We start from the raw sequence: 23,576 nt of genomic DNA, 5'->3' as shown, positions 1-23,576 counted from the left end.
TCCTATACTGTGGTTTATGGACCACTTGTACATCTATTTAACAGAACATTGTTGCGTCATATAATACCAAGAAAACATTATTCCAGAATTAATCTTCTATCATGATCTTTCCCAGAAATCTCCTTGGTTTTATCCATTTAATCTTAAACCAAAAACATCCTCACTCAGAGGTCCATGTGAAAACACTGCCATTTTCACACATATGTACCAAACCTGTGCATTCCACATTTAGGAACCACGACACGTGTCCAGGATATAATGGATATCTCAGAAGCAAGGATAGAGGCTGAAGTGGGATTCTAATTCTGGAGTAGGTAGCCATCAGCAGGACAATGTAAATGCCACCATATTTATGCCAGTTTGTATAGCCCCATTCCCTAAAGTCCACCCAGCTTCTCCCTTCCTCAATATCTACAGCAAAATGCTGATAGTCTTTAAGCATTTTAAAAAAAAAAATTGTAATTGTCTACATGGTCTGTTGTAAAATTTTACTTAATAAAATGCATATTTAAAAAGATCAAATGAAACTTAAATCAATTTTGTTGGTTTTGGCAAAAAGGAAACAATATACATGTCAAAAACACAAATGCATATGTATGACATCATACGTGACTGAAAATTAGTGGTCATTTGGGGAAACTGTTTTATTTTCTTTTTTTTTAAGATTTTATTTATTTTTTTGAGAGAGAAAGAGAGAGACAATGTGAGCAGAGGGAAGAGGCAGAGGGAGAAGCAGGCTCCTCACTGAGCAGGGAACCCAACTTAGGGCTTGATCCCAGAACCCTGGGATCATGACATGAATCAAAGGAAGATGCTTAATTGACAAGCCACCCAGACACCAGGGGATATTGATTTCAATTTATTATTAATGGGGCTATATTATTTGGTAGAAAGAATATTTAAATGAATAAATAATATATACATATTTGAGGAGTAATTTGTCTAATTTGAAACAGTGAAATATAGACATAGAAAGTAGTGCATTCTATGTCAATGTAACAATAGAACAGGGAAAATGTATTTATTTGACAGTGAGTTAATATTTACATGATAAGCAAAAGCATATACTGTCAGTAATAAAACTCTATGCTTACATTTTTTGGGAAAAATTAAACATATTTTATAATATTTCCTTTCTTCAATCTCTTTTATTATTTTTTCATATTTTCCTGTTCCTTTTCTATTTCTGAAATTATGAAAGACATTTCCTACCATATATCTCCCACTAACAATAAAACCAATTCAACAACAGCTAGAAAATAGCAATGACACATGCAAAGACCATTTCATATGCCTCAATATGTTTATGGGAACCTCTTCAAAGTATCTCTTTTCTAATACTACAGTTTATATCACAGGACTGGTTTTCAGGCTGGAACAAAGTGGAAATGATTGTCTTAGCATCTCTCTCACAAACAAAGGGGGAGAAATGAGAAGTTGACAGGGCATTGGCTACAAATAATTGACCATCCCTGGTATGACATATGGTATGACATATTTATTATGTCATATATGAACAAAAGTCCAGTGTTCTGAGTACTCCAAATAGAGGAATTAACATGTGAACACAGAGAAAAATAAACATGAAATTTTAAAATATATATCTATATCTATTTTTTAAAAGCATTAGGGTAGTATTTTTGTTTTGGTGAATGCCCGGAGAAGTACTGCCTGACTTAGGACAGTGGGCAAAAAATCAAGCAGGGGGACATATGCTTGTGTACACTTGTGCTTCATTAACCACAAAATATTCTTTTAATCTACTAGTACTAATATAGAGAAGATAATGCCAGTATATTTATTAGAATCCTTGTTTAAATTGTTTTCATAAAAGCATTTATTAATAGTCTATGTCAGATAGAGTGGCTGGAAAGTAGATAAGCTAACTTTCAACTGATAATTGACTCTAGAATAGTCCAACTAAGGGGTGTTTTCACAAGTCAATGAGTCTTATGCCACTCTGAGGAGCTAACTACTAATATGAAATAAATTTGCTGAGTGCTGAAGAAATATGTTTAAAAACTAATAGTCTTCCAAAAATGGAATGTACTGCCTTACAAAGGTCTCCTGAACTCCATCCTGAGGTGAAATTAAGTGAGAGGAACAAGCAGACACAAGGTTAATAGAAATTGTTGAAAGGATGTAATACCAGTCAGACTGAATTCCAGATGTAGTAACTCTGATTCTTAAGAGTTGAATAAATATTATAGAGGTAAATTTTGATGTCCTACAACTATTTTAGAGGCTATTAATGATTGGCATGGAATACTTCAAGAGGCATAATTTGTTGTGCTCCCTTCCATAGTAGTGCATTTAAATTCTTTCTGTTCCAGATAATTGTATACAATTATTTTTGATCTCCAGTCCTGTGTGTGAAGAAAAGGGGTTATGTTTAATTAATTAGCTGTTGTAGAAATGTTGCTGGAGGGCATGTTGGTGGCATTTAAATGAGTACATCTCTTGAAAAGTAAAAATGAGAAAGCATATGGAGACTTCAACTACAAAAGGTAAAAAAAAAAAAAAGAATAAGACACAAGAGAAGGTGTTGTTTTAGGTCATTCCAAAAATTAAAGAGCTGAATATAGATTACTGAGTGTCACACCTCAGTGAAACCCTCTAAGACATGGAGAATCTTTTTAAGTTAAAAAAAAAATTATATGATCTATCCCTAATGCCAGATAAGATTAAAGAACCAAAAGTATCATTACAAGAAATTTGATCATTCTTCAACTGAACACGTACCATTTCAAAATCAGTTAATCTAATTTTGTCTGTATTTTCCCCTACTTCATGTTTGGTTCATCTAAAGATATTTGTTAAGGAAATAATAGCTGATTTTCATCAAATATTTTGGTACACATTTTCCTAAGACAATTATTTGGGGGCCTGTTTTTACCTTTTGCCAAGCAAAGATTACTTGGTGATAGGAGAGAACTACTTTAAAGTAAAAAAACATTGTCAAAATATTCCTTTAGAAACGGACTCCATATTTTAGAACTACACTACAAATTCCCAAACACTACAATTCCCATTTTCCCAGAACAACTTGATTAGTTTCGGCAGACTTGTTGCTATAACGAAACCAAATAAAAAACAAAACAAAAACAAAAAACCCAAAACACATCAAAATGTCCTCAGTAGTTTAAGACAAAATAACACTTCCTAATCTTCTCAGCTGGCTGTGGAATTGAAGGATTTGCCACAGCAGCTGTCTTTCATCAGTGAGTCAAGAATTCAGGATGACTTACTCTTACAGTCCCATTATTTCAAGTTGATACCTCTTGTGCAGAGGCAGAGAGGATAGAAAAGCACATTCCCATTTTTCCCTAGATAGAAGTAACCCCATGACCCCACCAAACTGGAAGATGGAATATAATCTCCTTCAGGCTCAACAGTGAAAGGAAACCCAGATACTGATGTGCACTAGCAACATTTCTCACACTATCCTCATGGTTCCAATAATCTGCTATCTCAGCAAGGTAAAGGGAGACAATGCAAGATCTAAAATAAAGCTCAGAATTTTAAACAATGCCAGGTTTCAAAAAAAAAAAAAAAAGGAAAAGCAGCACAATTATATAGAACACATAAAACAATGATCTCTGAAGTCAGGGTCATGTCGTATTGTTTTTCTATCACCTAACCTTTATCAGACTGTTTGCATAAGTAAGTTAATAAACAAACTGTGAAGAGATGCATGGAGAAATGAATTTCTGTGACTATGAATCCTTCCTTTGGTCTCTGACCATAGGATTTATGCTCACTTCATGAAAATTCACATCAGGATAGCATACTAACAGTAAACAGTTTCAGTAACAGTATATTGCTTTAAAATTAACAGACTATCTTGATATACTAATTCAAACCTATGAGTAGACATATGTGTGTGGTTTGTTCCCTTCAATGTTCACATACAACCTAAGAAACTCACAAAACACACAATATGTTAATACCAGACATTTAATTTTCAAGGGGTGGGGTTACTTAACAATATCAAGATACTGCAGCATGTGTCCCCAAAATATTTTTAAACCCTCTATATCAAGGCTAGCACTCAATTCCTGGAAGTTTCAGTACTCCAGTTGAATAATTTATATTACTTCAAAGAAATTCCACGACTAATGCTAAGCACATGAGTGCAATTTGCAGGTTGCCTGTAATACTGTTAAAAAAAAAAATTCAGGATGAACAAATTTACATAAAATTTGCCTTAAAACCTGAGAACAGGGGCGCCTGGGTGGCTCAGTGGGTTAAGCCGCTGCCTTCGGCTCAGGTCATGATCTCAGGGTCCTGGGATCGAGTCCCGCATCGAGCTCTCTGCTCTGCAGGGAGCCTGCTTCCTCCTCTCCCTCTCTCTGCCTGTCTGCCTGCTTATGATCTCTGTCTGTCAAATAAATAAATAAAATCTTTAAAAAAAAAAAAAAAAAAAAAAACCTGAGAACATGAATGAGAGAATAAAGCATACATTAATCACCATTGTCCAAACACAGAAAGATTATGTGGGTTTCCATAGATTCTGCTTTTGTTATTAATGACACAGGTATATACATGAATATTTCTATCACATATCTGTACATCATATATATGAGAGATATAGCTAGACATATATGACATAAAAGATATATAAGATATATACATATGACATAAAAGATATACATGCACACAGGCACACACACACAATTTGGGCACACTCTAACGATTTTTCCACCTTGGAATTAAAATAAGCAAGCTTTCATCTTCTCAAATAACTTTCTAAGTACAAAGAATAAATCTCTTTTAACCACTTATGTATCAACTTTTAGGGTTATTACTCCAATAAAACCAATGTAGAATTAGGTTTTATTAAAAGCTTACTGGGATAAGTTTTCTTTGGGAAGGCATCTCACTGGAGTCTTTGGAGTGCTAGGTATAAACTGAAATCTCAGTATCTTAATTTACTAAGTAATTACATGTGAAATAATTAACCTCTCTAATACTTAGTATTCTAGCTCTAAAATGCTGGCCAAAACATATGACTCAAAGTATGATTAGAAGGTTGACATGAGACTACACAGAAAAAGCAACTAGCCTAACACCTGATATAAAATGACTGCTTAAAAATATGAATTCCCTTCAACCATACATAATTGTGCATATGTTATTATTCTGACCTCTTAAAAGGTCCAAACTCCAGGTGCAGGAAATAAAATTTATGAATTGGAACAGATTGCTGCAATTGCACACACAGATACAAAATTCAGTGAATTGTAAGAATTAAACACATTATCTTATATAAGTGGAAAAAATGCTACAATATGATTTCCTGTAAATATTTTCATCTTCAATGTAGGAAATGTTAGCTCTGCTATATTAAAGTGAATTTTTATTGCTGGCATTTAGTTCCAGAGTAAATGTTACTTTTTTAGCTTGAGAGTTATCATAATTGAATAGAGTATATTTTTATCTATTTACTTTGTAACACCTTGTGTATTATCATTTATTTTTCAGTACTATTCTGACTTAAATTTTATGCTTATTTTCTTTTCTTTGAATTTTACTCTAAAAAGAATTTCCTAGAATGAATCATATAATGCAGAATTTGTTTCAGGTAATACTATTATTGTCTTCCATGTTCATATCACTTTTCTTTGAAAGTCCTAATTGGTTAGAAGCAAACAATTATAGAAATTAATTCTGGATTTGGTCTTTATAAGTGTAGGTGAGACAAAACAAGTTAGTCAACTGAAAATATTTCTTCCAAATCTATGAAACACAGAGAAATATGTTATGTAAGCCATAGTAAACAATACAAAATGACATTGTTACCTCATTTAAAAGCTTGCAAAATTGGTGAGTAGAAAATACATAACAAAAGAACCTTAGAGCATGTGACATGATAAGGTAAAGTGCTGAAATTTGTGATCCTGAAAATGAAGACTTAGGGAGGGAAGATCAAATTACAATATTTTTTAAAAATGAGGACTCCCAGGAGAAAATGGGAGTTAAACTACACACTGAGGGATGAATAGAAAGCAGGTATGTGAGTAGATCAGAAGATCACTCTGTTCACAGAAGCAGAAATAGTGACAATGGGGGATGAGAGAGGAAGGAACTGAGCAATGTGACCAGCTTTGAGTTTCCTGGTTTGTCAGCAAGGAAGATTGCTTTGAATAAGTGTGGTGGGACTCCATTATATCTTACACAGCAGATTAGGGGGAAAAAAAATACACCAAAAAAAAAAAAAAAAACCCACCACCAACAACAAAAACCTTACAAGAAACACAATGAGATATATGTCTTGAAAGTGTTCTTTTAGAATGAATCATCTCTCTATTTTGTGAGACATGGATTAGAAATGAGATGAATTACAAGATGAAAGAAAACCCAAAAGATAATGAACTGTGATAATCAGAATTGGGAAGAACACACTGACAATTTAAATGAGGAAAGAAAGTGGAATTAAGATAAAGGATAATTACAGGAAGAAGTTCCACTAGTATGAATAAGAAAAGGTTTAGGGTTAGAAAAAAATACAGGAACTCTGAAATTTATAATGCTGGACATGTGGACATGAAATTTCTGCTGTCTGTAAGATCCACAGGTCTCTCTTCCTTCCCAAAAAATGCTTAAGTGAAGCTTCCCATTCCCACAAAGTACTGAAGGGTTCTCATCCTGAGAATAACTAGTGGCTGAAAATGTAATCAGGAGTTGTACAAACTGCTAAGGAAAAATACGACCTTCAAGTTTCTGTTACTTCTATTTATGGCTAAATATGTAACCTAGAGTTGTTTGGGAGCAAGTTCAATATAGCTTTAACCGAAGGTAATGCAATATCCTACTCATACCTAGGAAAAGTCTGCATGATAAAGAGCAATTGGTCTTCTTTGTAGGCTGGGTAAAATGCTGGCAGACCATTATAACATTAATCTATTCTACACTTAAATGGCCTGACTCAAATATAAGGAACACCAAAGTGGATTCTGCTGGAAGGGATGTGGACCTGCACCATACATTTGAGTGTTGGTGCTGAGGAAAGAAGAATGCCATCCCCTTTGGGAATGCATACCCAGTGGTTTCAGCAGCAGTAGGACCTGATACAAGTTTAAGTTTCCCTTTTTTGTGCTGTAATTCTGTTAGCTTAAACTAAGTCTTCAGTAATAGTTTTTAAATATGACAGTTTACTCTGTTACTGTTTGGCAGAAGGTATAGACTGGGATAGTTTGAAGTTGCATAGAAAAGTCATGAGAAGATGGCCTGAAGATACTAATTGAGAAACCATGGAAAACATTTGGGAGCAAGAGGTAATGCACAACAAAAAGATGTGCTCAACTCTAACCACCCTCCCATTCTAACCAAGCAACAACCAGTTATTAATATAGAATGGTGTTTAAGGCAGTACTCTTGCAATCTGTCAAGATGGAATTTCATATTATACTCAGCTGGGTATTATAGAAAAGTGACTCTAGAAATTAAAAAAAAATGTGGGACTCCCAGTCTGCACAAAAATAAAAATTCAAGCTAGATTATTTTTTTTAGAAAATTAAATAAGAGAATATGAGAGAAAATGTTTTATAATCTTGCAGAGATTCAGAACATAACAGGATCCCAACATATTAATTTGAATGTTGTCAAACTTTCAATAATATCTGGAGAAAAATAAAAAGACTGGGTAGATTCTAAGATTTATTCATTTTAGGGTTAGGATTAGGTTGCAATAGAAAAACTTCTACCTTAACATCTCAGCTTTTTAATTAAACAATCTCTTTCCCATGTCTCTGTACCAGGCAAATGCCATAAGAAATTTAAAAGTTTCCATGTGAAAAGAGCAGTGCCTTCAGTATGTTTCTAGTTTTATACTCTTTAAACCTTAATACCAACATTGTAGCAACAACAACAAAAATTATAATCCAGTCATCATATTCAGACCCCATGGTTTTTATCCAAGATGCAACTGTTGCATTTGATATTAAAAGAAAAATTTTCTAATTAATACTTTCTACCTTTTACCTGAATGATCCTGTTATCTCAGATTCTTTCTATGGTGAGTTTTATTTCCTTAAGGAACAAATGCTACCACTCCTTGGAATGATTTCCTGACCCATGAAGTTGAATGTGGAAGTAGTATCTGGATTTATCCAATCATTCTAAATGCACTAAGATGTAACTGACCTTCAGTTGGCCTTCTGAGAGTCAGCTACAGATGATGGAAATGAGGGGGAATTAAGAAAATGGATTAAGACTAAGAGAGGGGGGAAAAAAAAGCAAAACAAAAACAAAAATTCTCCAAAGATCTGTGGCAAATAATACAAAAATATTGATAATGCTACATTAAGAAAAGTGCCTTACCAGATTCTTGAAGTCACCAGATGATCCCAGGAATCCAAGCCTAATAAAAATAATAAGGGGGGATATTTTAGTTTTCTTTAAAAAATACATGCAATAAAATTTTATAATTCTACAAAATCATCACAAGTATTACAGACTGATGAGAATACTTTAGAAAACCAGTTTCATAGGTGAAAAAATGTTTTCACTTAAATTAATATGTTTATTTGAAATCTTATTATGCCATTAAAACAAAGAAAAGAAATGCAGTCTTGCTCCTAAAATCAGATTTCCAATTATCCAGTTGACCATAGCAGTTATTCAATTTTATTCTTTAAGTTCTCAAAGGAAGAGTGGAATATCATTATTAAACATACTTGAAATTCTCTATTTATTACTTGCATTCAATTTTCCTGTGGGTGAGGCAAACCAAAGCTTCATTTTTAAAAGCTTTTCCAATTTTTCTGCCTTTGCTAGCTATCAGACAGCAATTAGTTTGGGCTTTGATTCATTTTTGAAAAGTAAATCCATGGAAGATATTACAATGATAAAAATAAAAGAGTTTTAATTTTCAAATTATATTGAAACGCAGCTTCTATTTTTTAAAGGTTTTTGAAGTTCAAATGAAAGACAATATCTGAACACCAGAAATCCCCAAGAGAAGACCCAGCACCTGCCATGGGATGCAGAGGTTTTATAAATGTTGTCTTGTGTAAAGGCAATGGCAAACATTGTGAGGCCTTTTGTAAATATGCCTGCCGTTCTCTGTGTTTGAGCAGAAATATTGAACTTCTAACCATTTTATTATAAAATAAAATTTTTTTTTAAAAACATTTGATGATCACCTTTTCTTTCTGACTTGGGAATCAAGTTTGAAATTACGTTTTGTGCAAGTGTTAAAACACATATCTTCCTTTGAAAAAGAATGGAAAATATAATATATGGAAAAAAAATTGACACTATGTCTAGGGTTTTGTGTGCATATTGGTAAGTGACTTCCCCCTTATTCTCAGAGCATTTATATTAGGTTCTCCGGTCAGAATTATATCTATAATGCTGGATCACTAACTGGTAACAAATGACCCAGAATGAATTTATTAAAAATTCCTTCTCTAGCACCTAGAATCAGTTGAGAGGACTAACACTTCACTTAGGAGGAGCAAATAATTCCACTCTGTTGTCTCATGACAGAGTTCTTTGAATTCCTTAGCATGTCTTCACCGGTGTAAAGTGGATACTGTATTCTAGAAGCCTCTGTTCTAGGATCTTATTCCCAAGCCTAAAAGCCAATTTTCATTCCTTTCCATATTTTAAGTCATTTATTTCTTGTCATTTGAAAACCACACAAGAAATTTTCAAAAGTACTAATGTATAAAGCTCAATAGATTACCAGAAAGTAAACACTTTTGTAATCACCACACAAAGAACAAGAACATGGCTGACACCAGATGTCCCCAGCCTTTGGTCACAGTGTGACTATCTTTACACACATATATACGCAGACATACACACAGCATATATGCCTAGTATATAATCACATACTTATACATACAGCATACACACAAATACATACACATTGTGTACACAGATGCATGTATGTACACAGCATACACACACACACACGGTTTGAACCCACTTGATTATTTCCTGTGGGTTATGTTAAAGCACAGGTTCAAGTGAAAATACAAACCATCTGAGACAACACAGATGCATATGTGGGGATTTGTGGAAGTGCAGCATGGACACCACGTGTTCAGCCTTTGTTTGCAGGATATATGGATTCTGCATTGCCAGAGAGGACTGGCTCTTTGAACAGATCATGTCATGTCCTTGAATGCATTGTGTATTGTCATCTCAATAAATTATGCATTATATATATCTATATACAATAAATTATGTATTATGTATCAATAAATTATGTATTATATATACATATTATATATATACAATATATAATACATATTGCTACTTAATGTTTCCAGAGTTTTTGATCATTCTGTAGTTTTATTTTGTCTTAGCTTTGAATTTTATATAATTGGAATTAAACACTACATTTTCTTCTATGTCTATGTCTAGTTTCTTTCCCTTAGCACCACACTTGTGAAATTCTTGCACCTTGTAGCTGTCATTAATTTGCATTACTCTGTAATATTCTGTTGGACCGGTATTACACCATCTATATTCTCAATCCTCTTTTGGCAGATAAAAAGATTGTTTCTTTTTATTCTTTAGTAATTATGAATTCTTTAGTAATTACAAATTATTTAGTAATTACAATAATTCTACATGTGTATATGTTGGATATTTCATAGGAGTAAATTACTATGTCATAAAATGTGCATATGTTCTACTTTAGAAAATCTTGCCAAATAATGTATGAGAGTTGCTATTGCTTCACACATTCACCCGAAAATGGGTATTCTGCTTGATTTTAGTCATTAGTTTACTGTGTAGAATATAATTTTACATTTCCTTGATTATTGAGTTTTAGTGTATTTTCATGTATTAGTCATGTATGTACATATGTGTTTGTTTATATATACTAAGGAAATATTTTCAATTTTCTCTCCATTTTCTGTGGGTTGTCTTCTCCATATTGATTTGTAGAAGTGTTTTATGTCTTCTAGCTATGAGCCCTTTGCTGGTTACATGTGGTGAAAATACATTTCCCACTCATGGCTCAAACTTCTATTCACTAATTGTGACTTTTGTTGAACATTAATTCTTAATTTTACTACAGTCAAATTTAATAATCTATTTTTATTTATTTTGTGTCCTGTTTATTCTCTACATTCTCCTAAAAGTTTTGTTATGTTATCATCCTTCCGTGTCTCATATTAATAAAAATATATATTTGAAATTAATGGTTTTTTGTGAGTTGGGGAACAATTTCATCATTTTACAAATTGATTCAACAAAATTTATTGAAAATATCTTAACTTTTCTTACTGCTCTACAATGCTAGTTTTGCATAAGTTAAGTGCCCATAGATGGTTGGCTTTGTTCTAGATGTCAATGTATTGCATTTGACTATTTGTCTACATCACACCATCTCACATAATGTAACTTTGTAATATACCTCGGCATCTGATAGGAAGTGTCTTCTACCATTCGTTAAGAGTTTATTAAGCTTTTTAAATATAATTAACATTACATGAAATTCACCATTTTAAATTGTACAATTTAGTAGTTTATGGTACATTCACAGTGTTATAAAAGCATCACCACTAAATCTAGAACATTTCCAGCATCTCAAAAGGAAACCCTATCAATAACCAATCCTAGTTCTCCTTTATCCTCCTTTCCAGGCAGCTTCTAATCTATATCCAGGGATATGACTATTTTAAATATTTCATAGAAATGGAATTATGCAGACATTTTTGTGTAGCTTATTTCAATTAGCATAATGTTTTCAAAGACCAGCTGTCTTGTGGCACATACAGCATTCCTTACCTTTTTATTGCTTAGTAATACTCCACGGAAGGACTATGGCATGTTTTATTATTCATTCATTAACAGAGGGATAGTTTGGCTGTTTTCACTTTCTGGCTGTTATGAGCAATGCTATTATAAACATTTATGTACAAGTTATTGTGTAAAAATATGTTTTCAGTCCTCTTGGGACTCCTATTTAGGAGTGGAATTTTTGGGCCATATGGTAATTTTATGATTAACTGTTTGAGAAACTGTCAAATTATTTTCCACAGTGAGTACACCATTTTACATTCTTACCAGCAATATATGAGGATTATGATTTCTCCATATACTTTTCAACACTTTTTATTTTCCACTAAAAAACAAATTATGGCCATTATAGACAGTGACATTATAGACATTATAATTATAGACAGTAGTGCTATCTCACTGCAGTTGTGATTTGCTTTTCCCTAATGACTAATGATGTTGATGTTGAGTACTTTTTTTATGTGGTCACTATTTGTAGAACTTTGGAGAAATGACTATTCAAATCCTTTGTCCACTTTTCAATTGGACTGCTTGTCTTTTTATTGTTACATTCTCACTACTCTTTAAATTCTGGTCATTAATTCTTTTTTTAAAAGAAATATTTATTTATTTATTTATTTATTTATTTGAGTGAGAAAGAGTGAATGAGAGAGAGAGAGCACACAAGCAGGGGCTGAGTGAGAGGGAGAAGAAGACTCCCCTGCAGAGCAGAGAGCCTGCTGTAGGACTCCTTCCCAAGGCCCTGAGATAATGACCTGAGCTGAAGACAGAAGCTTTACCAACTGAGGAACCCAGGTGCCCCATGAACATTAATTCTTTATTTTTACTTTTATGAGTAAAATCATATGGTATTTGTCCTTTTCTGATTTATTTTGTTTAGCGTAATACTCTCTAGCTCCAATCACATCATTGCAAATGGCAAGATTTCATTCTTTAAGATTTTTATTTATTTATTTATTTTTCAGTGTTTCAGAATTCATTGTTTATGCACCACACCCAGTGCTCCGTGCAATTCATGCCCTCCATAGTACCCACCACCAGACTCCCCCAAACCCGACCATTCTCCCTTCCAAAACCTTTCAGTTTGTTTCTCAGAGTCCATAGTCTCTCATGGTTCATCTCCCCCTCCTCGTTTCTCCTCTCCATCTTCCCATATTCTGTGTTATTCCACAAGTAAGTGAAACCATATGATACTTGACTCTCTCTGCTTGACATATTTCACTCAGCATAATCTCCTCCAGTCTCATCCATAATGATACAAATGTTGGGTATTCATCCTTTCTGATGGAGGCATAATACTCCATTGTATATATGGACTGTATCTTCCCTACCCATTAGTCCGTTGAAGGGCATCTTGGTTCTTTTCATTTTGGCGACTGTGGCCATCACTGTTATGAACATTGGGGTACAGATGGCCCTTCTTTTCACTACATCTGTATCTTTGTATCACATCTTCTTTATCCATTCTTCTCTCACTGGACACTTGGGCTGTTTCCATAATTTGGCTATTGTAGATAATGCTGCTATAAACATCAGGGTGCATGTATCCCTCTAAATTAGTCTTTTTGTGTTTTTTGGGTACATATCTAGTAGTGTAATCGCTGGACCATAGGGTAGTTTTATTTTTAACTTTTTAAGGAAACTCCATACTGTTTTCAGGAGTTACTCCACCAGTTGGCATTCCCACCGACCAAGTGTCTTTACTTTTATTTCTTTGTTTTTTTACTTTTGCTAAATTTTAGTTAATATTGCCTATAACATTAAAGTAATTGAAAAGTATTTAAAATGAAGAGATACATTAAACACTTTAAGTTTCAATATTTTAAATGTGTCAAAAATCAGAATTCATTACAATTTCATTTTACTGGTTTTATCTATTTGATATTTTTATTTTATTAGATGTAGCACTTTTATTTGTTATTTATCATTTGTATATAGAAATGCAATTGATTTTAGTTGACCTGATATTGAGTAACCTTGGTAGAATCATACATTAAAATTGACAATTTATCTGTATCTTATTTCTAATTCACTAGCTGTACTCTCACATCAAATACAAATAATATGTTTCATATGTTTTTTTTAAATCCTTGAACTTTAAAAATGTGTTTATATGTATGCATGCATGTTTGCATGTAGGCACACAGACATGTAGATATGCACATCTGTCTATATTTTGCATTTTTGCACTTCCTAGGACTACCAGGACTAGAAGAGGTGATACTGGGCATCCATTTCTTGATCTCAAGGGGAAAATTTTACTACTAAGTCCAGTATTTGTTATGGATGTTAGGGAGATACACTTTATCATATTAAGAAAGATTCTTTCTATACTAAGAGTTTTAGTGATACAGGTTTTTTATTATTCTTTACATTTCCTTAATAAGCATAAGATTATTTAGATTGTCTTCTTTCTCTTGTCAGTTTTAAATTGTGTTTTACTAAAAATTTACTGCATTCAAAATTCCAATTTTTAAAAGTAATTTTGAACAGCTTCTCAGTGTCTTTTTAATATCTTCAGTACTTATAAAGATTTGACATTTTATTCTGACTCACAGTTACTTTTGACCCCTCTCATTTTTTTTTAACTTGGTCAGTCACGTCAATATCTCTCACTTTTATCAGTTTATTCAAAAAACTAATTTTGGTTTGTTGATCCTTTCTATTGTATGTTTGTACAATGTACATAGTAATATTTTTCATTATATTACCTCTTGATTTTCATTATTTCTCCTCTTCATCTGTATTTGGGTTAAATGTATTATGTTCTTCCAACTCCTGGAGACAGATGTTTATAACTGATTTTCTGCCTTATTCTTTTCTTATACATGTACTTAAAATACACTTTCATCTAACATTGGCTTTACTTTTGTTACATAGCATTTTAACTTTCATTCATTTGTGAATGTCTTCAAGTCGAATTTTTTTCTCAAGAGGTATTCCAAAAACATGCATTTTGATTTTCCTAATATATGAAGATTTTCTAGTTCAAATTAATTTGTACACAATGCACTTAAGCTACATAATATAAATCCTACAAAGTATTGAAACTTGCTTTATAATCCAGCAACTGGTCAACTTTTGCAAATGTTCTTTGTGAGTCTGAAAGCAATATATATTCTGTAATTGTGTGCACAGCTCTGTAGACATAAATTATATGTGTTAATCCTGCTGGAAGATGAATGCTATAATCTCCCACTATAATTTTGAGGGTTTTTTTTCTTTCCTTTTAGATCCATAATTATTTTTGTCTTTGTTAGGTTAACTTAAGAAATACACACAAATTTAAAAATTTTATATCCTTTTGCCGAATAGAAACTTATTAAGTTGTTCCATTTTATCTCTAGTCTTGCTTTTGTTTCTGAATTGATTTTGTTGGAAATTAATAGAAATCTAACAGCATTTACATTGACTTCTCTCAAAATAAAAGCAACTAACATTAGTTTAAAAAAAAAAAACTGGATGTTAGTGAAAGTTGCCAACTCTTCCAGAGAGAGTCAACTGTTTTATATTCACTGGGGTGAATATAAAACATTGTGTCTATAACAACATGGATGGTAATAAGCAATAAATTATGTGTAGCTGGGCCCTGAGATATGTGATGGAAAGACATATGACCAATATTAGAAGATACAATTTTGAACCAAAACTGAGGGGTTTGTTAACAGCAAGACTTTGGTAGTTAACTAAAACTTTGAAGATAAGGCAGTGAAGATTTTGTAGTAGGGTGATGATGCCCTTAACTAAAATGAAGAAATCTGAAGAGGTAGTAAAGGAATAGTAATATAAAATTTTAATGTATTGAGTTTTGAATCCTGTAGCTTCTCTAAGTGGCAGTTTTAGTAACCAACTAGATATATAGATTTGGAGTTCAAAAGAAAGTAATAAACTGGAGATGCACATTTGGAATTTATCAATGTTTTAGTGATAGATGAAACATGGGAGAAAAGAGGGACACAAAAGAATAACCAATAATGGATACTTAGAAGAACCCCAACAGTTATGCAAGAGGCACAAAAAATTCAATAAGAAAAATTGGCTGAGAAACTTAAGAGATGGAGCAAGGTGCTGAGAACAAAGGAACAAAGGGTCAGAAATGTGAAATGTTCTTCAGAGTGTTCCAAGATGATGAAACAGAAATTTGGCCTTCATTATTGCTTTAGTAAGAGTCATTTAAGAAGAGTGTTTAGATTAGAAGTTTAACACTTTAGGTGGTGAATGGTATACAGTTAATTGAATACATATTTTTCTTCTTTGATTTTTGGTTAAAAAAAAGGAAAGAAAAGGGTAGAAACAAAGTGTGTATGTAGTGATGGAGTTAGAGACATGTAACTTTTATTTGTGCATGAGTTTTCTTAAACAGTGTTTTCTTAAACAGTTTAGATCAAAGAACCTCACCCATAGCATTAGTCAGCCTTAAGAACATATGGCAGACATACAAGAACATTGTACCTGTCCCTCCTTTTTTTTCTCACACAAATATGTACCAGGAAGCTTTTCCATTTAGACCCTTAAGTTTCCACTTGGGTATGTCCCTTAAAAGTGTCAAGTCTTGGGGGCACCTGGGTGGCTCAGTGGGTTAAGCCACTGCCTTCGGCTCAGGTCATGATCTCAGGGTCCTGGGATTGAGCCCCGCATCGGGCTCTCTGCTCAGCGAGAAGCCTGCTTCTCTCTCCCTCTATCTCTCTCTCTCTCTCTCCCTGCCTGCCTCTCTGTCTGCTTGTGATCTCTCTCTGTCAAATAAATAAAATTAAAAAAAAAAAAAAGAAGAGTGTCAAGTCTTTTCACCCCTTCAACTCACTTCTCTGGATCAAAATAGGTACTTCAAATAATGTTTATTGGTGCCTGTGGGATTATATTCAACTACATTTGGTAGAATTTCAAGTTCCTTTTTTTATGTTACATATACTCATTATACTGGTATACAGAGACACAAAATCAATTCCATTGTTATTCTTTCTTTAGTTTCTTCCTGATAATTACTGAGCATAATTGTACCTCTGTCTATGTCATCCAATTATTCCAAATTGATGTCCATGTTTATCCTTTTATTTAAATAATTTATCTTTTCCTTTCAGCTAAGCCTTTCAGGACACCGTTCCCACTGATGTTTCTCTCTCCATCTTCTGCAAAGTCTCATGTTCAGAGAACCTCAGAGGGTGTTTGTTAAATGAATAAATAAATATGAATTTAAAAAGTGAATGCATGAATGAATAAAACCGTTTTATGTAAGTGGAAAGTCACCTGCCAAATGCATACTTCTGATCCTTCGGAGGAAAGCAGTTATGTTACAGGCCAGAGTTTGTTTTCTGACCCCGTTGTTCTTGGGTTTTATTAATTTAGATAATTTGTCTAAACTTCAGTTAACTTATCAATAAACAGGAGATCTTTAGACACAGTTTTTTACAGGATTGTTAAAAGAATTAATCAAGTTATTCCTAAAAAGTTACTTAGGACAGTGTACCTTACTGAGGGCTCATAAGTTTAGAGAAACCATGATCTGAGATAGGATATGACCTTCCTAAGAGTCCATTTCTTTGGTGCCATAAACAATAATGTATTCCTTGACACCATCCATGTAGTCAGCTGCTCACAGTCCCCATCCTCTTCCCTTTCCAGAGTTATGACCCTGAACTGAAAGAAGATATTCAGACATCACACGTGTTATTCTACTCCTCAAGTCTTACTCCTTATCACTCAAAACTTCACTCCTATAGAATAAATGTATATTTTGGGATTCCTCTGACTTGGTAAATTGCCCTCATAAAAATTAAGAGTAGGTTTGATTAGTTCTTTTTAGGTTTCAGTTACACCTTGACTTTTTTTCTGAGAAGATAAAACATAGGATAATTGATTATAGAAGTCTATATAATGCAACTAACTACTCTCCTCTTCACATTAATAGCCACATTAACGATCAACATCCCCCAGATTTCTAATGTCTGTGTGCTCCATGTAATTTATCTGCTTCAGCCATATGTCAATTAGGTCCTGCTCTTTTAAACTCTTACGTACATTTCTTTGACTTAATAGATTTTTTTTAAGCTTAAGAATTCTCTTGCACAACTACTGACTTCTACCATTCTCAATTTGAATTTTAACTCAGTTGGGGTAAGTTATTTAATTCAACCTTCCAGATTACTGGGCTCATCAAATGAGTGATAACTTATGATGAATTGTAAAGATGATTCATGAAATTATCTACATGACTCCTGATTGGAGGAACATTTTTACATTTTGTTTGTACTTTTTTGTCTTGTTTTGTTTTGTTTTAGGGAAACCAGATTTGTTCTTAGAAGTGCAAAGCAGGGTAGCAGGATTGATTGCAAAAGATTCAAGTAAAAATAAGCATATTCAATAGATCTTTAATGTAGATGTTGAGGAATATATGTATATATAGAATATATATATATATAAATTCTATGTATATATTATGTGTATTATGTTCTATTATTCTATATCTATTCTAGAGATATTCTATAGATATTCTATTATTCTATATATATTCTAATATATATTCTGTAGATATAAAATAAATTTTATTATTTAAAACTCTACATGACTGAATTTGAAGAATTGCTGGTGGTTCGCACATTTTCTACAATATTATCTCATTTTAGTTTAAATTGCTATAATTCATTAAATATATATTAGCTATTGGTATACACAAAATCTTTGCTATTATAACAATGACCTCAACATAGAAGTTGGCACTTCTTAAATTTTTCTATGAAATGAGTGCCACTTTCACAGATATTTCGTGGGAAAAAAAAACTATTACTGCGCACCTCTCTTAGTATCCAGTATGCACATTAACAAAGAACTATTAGTGTGTATGTAGTGTATTATGTGTATTGGATGGCACATAACAGGTAGAGAGAGATGATTTGTGTTAAGATGTTTTAAACCAAAGTTCATCAAATTTATTTTAACCATGGAAAGACTTTCACGTAAGTCTTCCATTTACAACCCTGTGAATCAGAGCTGCCCATGTTGAAAGTGAATGTGAATGCCTGTGCTAGTAAATGTAGTTTGATGTAGGAATAACTGGCCACAACATATTTCAGTTTGCCTTCTAGTTTTTTCCTGTCTTATCTCATGTTACAATAATCTCTATATAGCCACTCATCCATTCAGTAAGAAATTATGAATCAGAAACAAATGTGACTGATACTCAATTTTGCTTTTAAAAGGTTCATGTTAGCTAGTGAAAACTGAAGTAAATAAATAATTACCAGGCATGGCAAATGCTATAATAAGGGTTTGTACATAGAGCCATGAACTAATTACATGAACTAATTATATAAACATGCTCTGAGATGTTAGTGCTATAGATACAATTTTACAAGTTGTCAACATCATTGCCTTTTTCTGGGCTCAAATGGATCCCACTTGCCTACCCTTTTTACTTGGTGAGATCAGTGATGGCAGCATCTTAATCCGCCCCCATTCCTGACTCTGAATGATCCTAAAAACTAAGTAACTGAGAGGAAAAAGTAAAGGTGTTTTCTGTGGGTACATTTCACAAGGATACTGTGTACTTTTTGTAAGAGTCAGTTTCTGTCTACCACTAGAAAGTCAACTGAATTCACTTTGTCTATCATTATTACTACTTCATACCTAAAATTTTGGTGCCTAGAATTTAGCACTTTGAAGGTACTAAATAAATATTTCTTGAATCAGTTACTTTCAGTTTTTAGTACTGATGGTGCCACTGATGTCTACCAGTGTGAACCCATCACACATAAACTTCAGGCACTCTGTTTCAAAAACTTCCAGATTTATTTACAGCACCATGGAAGAAAGTTAAAGTTCCCCAAATGTGGCTCCTAGAGTTAACAAATATAAAAACCAGATCACTTTTAGTCTAACCTAAGAAGGTGGGTAGAACCCACTAGAAATGTCTCACAAGATCCTTCTCCAATGCACTCAGAAAAAGTCAGTCCCTAAATTCAATAATCTTGCCCCCCAAACCCTGATTTTTGGTTGTTTAAGCTCTGTCAAAGCACTAAGCCTGGAATACCATCTTCTAGGACCTAAATTTGACTCTGACATTTTTAGTTAAATTGGCCACATCCTCATCTTACCAGTTTGTTTCACTGCTACCAACTACTTGTGATTTATCCTGCCTGCCCACCTCTACCCTGCATTTAGTTCCATTTGGTAAAGCTGCCATAGTAAATCCCTCAAAAATTTAACTGAATGCCACGTTTCACTAGGTGATTCCACCTGCTGCAAGCTTTCAGCTGGCCATGCTTTCCCATACCTAACATTGCCTCTTGAGATGTGTTCAAACCTTATATTTGGATGTCTAGAGTGAATTTTCGCCATAACTGAGTCTCATTATCAGAAATCATACTATATAAAAATCTTACAATATGAAATAATACTGTATACATGAAACCATACTATATGAAAAATGTTATGGGGATAAAACTGTGTGTTCATTTGTTTTATATATTTGAAAATACATTTGGGGGGATGAATATCCATTTTTTACCATTCCATGAAGAAGTTTCTTAAAAACAAAATGCCTTTTATTTCAACCGAATAAAGTACAGAGACAGGTGTTTAGAGAAACTAGCTGCATGGAGGAAAAATCGCTGAAGCTCTTAGTGTTCACAGCTAGCCTAGTAGACAGTGTTATACAAACTGATTTATAAATACCTAAATGAGATACAAACAATTTTCAGTTAGTTGGTGTTCATGGTGTCTCAGATAGCAGGTGATGAAGCATGGAAATTTCTTCAAAGAACACTGTACATTTGCAACATTAACCTACTGTTTTCTTGAGTGATTCCTAAGGAGATAATTCTTCTAGTTCCTGTTTTTAACAAGGGGATAGCATGGTAAACAGAATCAGTTCCATTTGTTGTGTTTTCCTTATTCATGGTAGATTAAAAAAGATAATGTGAAAAGATTTCAGATGCATTTGGGGGGGGGAGTATTTTTTGTCTTAGTGTACTTTCTTTCCCTGTGGCTAACTCTGGGAGTTAAGTTGTTTTGGAAAATAATAAGCTTAAAGGAAGGCAATGTAATTCTGATTCTCAAGCTTCAAATGGCTATCACTAGTGTTTTTGAGAAGCGGCTTAAGGAAATAGATTTGATAATAATTGCATCTACAAAAGGAACTTCCATCAGAATGGAGTACATATTTGTTCATTACTTGTCAACTACATAAGGCTCACTGAGTCATTCTGAGAATTAAATGAGGAATGCCTATTCTGATATCCCTGCTTTGTTTTGTTTTTAGAAATGTCTGTAGCTGTCCCTCTGAGCACTTTTAACGATTATGCAATGTTTTATTTAGTTGTAAAGAGATGTGATAAACTTTTGATCTTCCAAGATGATCTAAAATGCTCAAATTGGGCACCTGGGTTGGCTCAGTCAGTTGAGCAACTGACTCTTTGTTTTAGCTCTGGTTACGATCGAGCCCTGTGGTGGGCTTCAAATTCTCTCACTCTGCCCATCCTACTGTTCTTTCTCTCTTCTCTCTAATAAATAAATGAACAAAATATTTTAAAAATAAAAAAATAAAATGTTAAAACAGAGACATTATCATTTTGATTTATCCAGCAACTATAGGTAATTACTAACAAATAGTTGGTCATTAAGCATGTTGAATAAAGGGGTAAAGAAATTAATGAATGAAAGCTTAATGTACTTAATAATTAGTAAGTGCTCAATAAATGGCAGTTAATATTGTAAACTACAATATAATGTAATTCATCATGTAGCTTTTATGTGAGAACGTCAGTAAATTTAATAATACTAAAAATTTGACAAAAATAAAAATATGCATGGAAATTTCATTTGCATGCAGTTATATTGCAATACCAAAATACTATATGTTGATATCAGAAATAAAACCAAATTTCCTTGGAAATGATTTCCATAATAACGAACCAACTAACAGCTATATAGAATAAAGTAATTTTTTGATTAAAACTTTTTTAATGTTCAAAGTAAAGAGGATTGGTAAAGTGCATTTTTAAAATGAAAAATACTTATTTAATTTGCTTATTTTATAATTTTTAAGTGATATTTATGCCCAACACAGGGCCTGAATTCAGGACCCCAGGATCGAGAGCTGCATGTCCTCCCTACTAAGCCAGCCATTAATATAAATGTAAATATAAATTTAAATGTAATATAAATATAAATTAAGCCAATTAATATACTTAATTCTCCAGGACCACATAGCCTTTTATCCAGACATCATCTGGATACAGAAATAAGTTAACCAAAATAACACAGACTCAGACTAAAATTCAAATATTTTGAAAGCACCGAAGTTCATCATGTCTTGTCTTTTGCTTGGACAATTATTTTACTGCACACAGATTGCATGGCTATGCCTTAGATCCAATGTGGGGGGAAAAAAGACAGCTTTACAACTCATGCTATGCTAAATATGACTTTATTTTTGAGGACAAATCTAGTAATTCTGATTACTTTTACTGGTAAACTATTTCCTGGTATTAAAATGAAGGCATTAGTCCTACTTGGAGACAGAAGTAGAAAAAGTATATATTTTTCTTCCATATATATTTTCTACCATAATGCCCATAAAATGAAATCAGAGTTTGTAAAACCTCATCCTTTCAATTTCACTTTCTTAAATCACTATCACTATTCAAATCATATTGGTTGGATCTCAGTTCCTGCACAATATCTGAATAAAAGGCTATGTGGTCCTGGAGAATGCACACAGACACCAAGATGAAGTAAAAGACTCTAATGAAAATAGGTATCCATTAGCAAGGTTTCATTCCTTCAATTTCCCCATCATGGCAGGACAAACTGATGTTTCCTTCAGCAATATATCCCTGATTTTTATTTGTTTACATATCATAATTCTTCTCCTAAGATTTTAGCTGTTTCATTCTCCTGCACGAATTTTCTGAAGATTCTCAACTCAAATTTGCTCATGGTCCTTACCAGAGTCTTTATGAGCTGGTATGACCTTGCCCTTTGCCTGCTTTTTTGGCCTTCATTTCTTCTCCAACTTTATGCTCTAGCCATAATGGACTTTTTTTTTTTTTCCAATTCCTAAATTTCACTGTTCCATCCCCTTCAAAATACTTTTGCATTTGGTGTGGTGAAGTAGCTGAATGTTACAACAATTCTCCAGGTTTTGTTCCTCCAAAATGCATGCATGGAAAGCAACTGTAGAAAGGCAATTTTTAAAAAAAAATTTATGTGAATTATATGTAAGCTCAAATCATTCCATATCACTTATACACAGCCATAAAATGACTTTAGACTTGCTAACTAGAGACTGAGAGGTAACTTCCAGCACAATAATTGACTTTAATAACAAGCAAATAAAAAATGGAAGAACTTTATCATAAAGAAAATAGACCATCATTTTTGGTTGAGACAGAAAAAAAAGGGGCACCTGAGTAGCTAAGTTGGTTAAACATCTGACTCTTGATTTCAGCTCAGGTCATGATCTCAGGGTCCTCATATCAAGACCAGAGCCTGCTTAAGATTCTCATTCTTCCTCTCTCTCTGCCCCTCCCCACCCCCAGCCTTCTGCTCACACTCTGTCTCAGAAAGGAAGAAAGGAAAGAAAGAAAGAAAGAAAGAAAGAAAGAAAGAAAGAAAGAACGAACTCAATGGACTTTGGGAAAAAAAAATTAAGTTTTTGTAAGAATACTCCAAGAAACAGTTTACTCAGAAAAATCTAAAAGAAACTCTGCAGCACTTTTAAAAATGTACATCAGTCAATTTTAACATGGGATTATGAAAGAAAAAAATTTAAAAAAATAGCCTTACCTAGAAGAAGAGAAAGATTGTTCTAAAGA

General features: G+C 33.1%; 1 protein-coding gene across 44 annotated transcripts in view; it reads right to left on the bottom strand.

Annotated features, from left to right (window-relative positions):
* PTPRD (protein tyrosine phosphatase receptor type D) overlaps positions 1 to 23,576 on the bottom strand; it is a 2,277,302-nt gene that overhangs the window by 1,360,542 nt on the left and 893,184 nt on the right. For all 44 annotated transcript variants that reach the window (XM_045069786.1, XM_045069815.1, XM_045069785.1 and 41 more), the window contains one exon: positions 8,323 to 8,362. The gene's annotated coding sequence lies outside the window, so the exon portion shown is untranslated. The remainder of the gene's footprint in view (positions 1 to 8,322; positions 8,363 to 23,576) is intronic.

Source organism: Mustela putorius, unplaced genomic scaffold (assembly GCF_011764305.1).
Source record: "Mustela putorius furo isolate JIRA1106 unplaced genomic scaffold, ASM1176430v1.1 tig00003944_pilon_pilon_pilon, whole genome shotgun sequence".
Lineage (NCBI taxonomy): Eukaryota > Metazoa > Chordata > Mammalia > Carnivora > Mustelidae > Mustela > Mustela putorius.
Note: the sequence above shows the minus strand (reverse complement) of the source record. Positions and strands in the feature narration are given on the sequence as shown.